This window comes from Puma concolor, chromosome B2, assembly GCF_028749965.1.
Source record: "Puma concolor isolate L17-30 chromosome B2, mPumCon1.1.hap2, whole genome shotgun sequence".
Classification (NCBI taxonomy): domain Eukaryota; kingdom Metazoa; phylum Chordata; class Mammalia; order Carnivora; family Felidae; genus Puma; species Puma concolor.
In genome coordinates this window covers 34,678,155-34,680,396 of record NC_141671.1, presented here as the reverse complement: position 1 = coordinate 34,680,396, position 2,242 = coordinate 34,678,155, and positions in this window count along the sequence as shown.

Here is a 2,242-nt window from a genome sequence, read left to right as displayed (position 1 = left end):
GCAGCCAGCCCCGGAGTACCTGTCAGGCACTATTCTAAGCACATATGTAATCCTTACAGGCATCATGAGATTGATCCTGGCATCGCCCTCTTTATTTATCCAAGTCCTCTCAAAGCCTTGTCCAGGGCAAAATGCTCCACAGAAGCACCGGCCCGCTCTGTGAGGCCCTGGGCAGGTCGGCGACACATCAGCCCTGCTGAGCCCCCGCTGGCTCCGTGAGAGCGAGTAGCAGCACAACCACAGCTGTGCTTTGGGAAGGCAAAGGTATTGACCAGACTCTCGGCTGTTCCTTCCTTCCTCAGCAGGCCTGGCCTGTGCACAGGCACCGGGGACCGCCAGCACTTTCCAGGGAGAGACTTCCGATTCTTCCATATTCACGGGGTCCTCGCTCTTTTTTTCTTGCTGAGCACACCCCATTTTGTACTGCCTGAGGAGGGCCTGACCAGTGTGGACAAGAGGCCTCCTGGCACTGGTCCCGCCCCTCACTAGCTGTGTGACCTCAGGCAAGTGGCTTTCCCTCTCTGGGTCTCAATTTCCTCATCTGTAAAACAAAGAGGTCTGCTGGAGCTACTGCTTTGAGCAACAAAGTCCTAATGTCCTGTGATCAAAGGCCAGCGGAAGGGCTGGGGGACCCAGACAGGAGAGCTCAGCCCCAGCTCAGCTTCCCAGGTTAATGGCTTTGACGAAGGAAGGTCCCTAGCTGCGGAGGCTGCTTTATCAAAACGTGTTCCAGCTCACTTAGGATTACACTTCACTTGGCTGAACTTCAAAAGGGGCACAAGGGCTCCTCCGCAGACAATGTGGGCGGAACGTCAACATGGCCGGGGCAGGCCTAAAGGGGTCACCTCACTGGGCAGCCGGGCGGGCGGGCTTTTATGGACCCTGCAATGGGAGAAAGCAAATGGAGGCAGGCTGCAGCCTCACGTGGTGGGGCTTTTGTGGCTTTCACGTGGTTATGTCTCCCCTGCTCTGTGAATCTCAGATCCCAAAGGATCGTCCTGATGGGCCACAAAGATAGACAGCCTCTCATAGGATGAAATACAATCTGAGGAGTTGCCAGCCTCCTCTGGGAGGGAGAGAACAAAGCAGTTTGTGAGAGGCAGCTCACGGGTGACCCCTCCTCAGCAGCTCTGTGTGTGAACAAGGGACATGGGTTTTAGTTGATAAGAGTTAGTTGTCTGATGTGGCTTCCAGAGAAACTAAGGCTTTGGTGCTGCATTTAGAGAAATAGAGAACGAAGTTGAAGAAAAGTGAGAATATCAGTGTTACCATTTATAAATGCTTCCTAGCCTAGACCCTGGGCCTAGCTAGTTAATTATATGGATTACCTCCTCATCGCCTCAAAATATCCAATGAAGAAAACACTGTCATGATCTCCCCATATTTCCCCACACGCAAATGGAAGTTCAGAGACGTTAAGTGACTTGTCCAAGGCCACACAGCAGGTAAAAAGGTAGAGGTGGGCTTCAGTTTTGGGTTTCTCCACCTATTCTGGCACCAAAACAACATTATGTGACGAATAGCAGAAAGCAGTGATTGTGAGTCTTCAACTTTTAGGATGTGCAGAAGTGGGGTCACATTTGCCCCACACTGAATCTTTGGGAGAAACTAAGACTAACGGGTGGAAGGAAACCATCTTCCACTCAGTGCAAGGAAGACATTTCTAGTAACCAGCTGTCTGAAGACCACAGGCCCCCTTCAGAGGTGTGATTTCTTTGACCTTGGGTGTGGTTTTGTTAGAACCACCCGGCAGGGAGGTGGGCAGGCAGGCAGGCAGGCAGATTCATCGGCAGCGAATGAGTGAAGGACGCTGTTGCTGACCCTGAGATTTTGGCAGATTCAAGGTCTGAGGGACCAGGTCAGGCAGGTACATCTTGGACTCGGGCATCCAACCAGCCTCATCATATGAACGACTTCTCCTGGTGTTACTAGAGGTATCTTATACTGGGCAACGGAGGGCCAACCTGAGGACCTACCTGGCTTGAGAGAACACTGGCCTCAGGGTCAGGACACCTGGTCTTTTGGCTTCAGCTTTCAGCTCTATGTCCTTGAGCCTATTCCCTTGACTTCTCGGGACCTCAGTTTCTTCACTGGTAAAAAATGATCTTGGATTGGATTGTTTCTATGGTCTTGAAACATAAACAGCTGTTTCACAGGAACTTGGGACAACAGGCAAACCCTAAGTGTCTCAGAGGCAAGTGTTGGAGAAACAGAAGCAGTGGAAAGAAGACTGAGGGTGGAC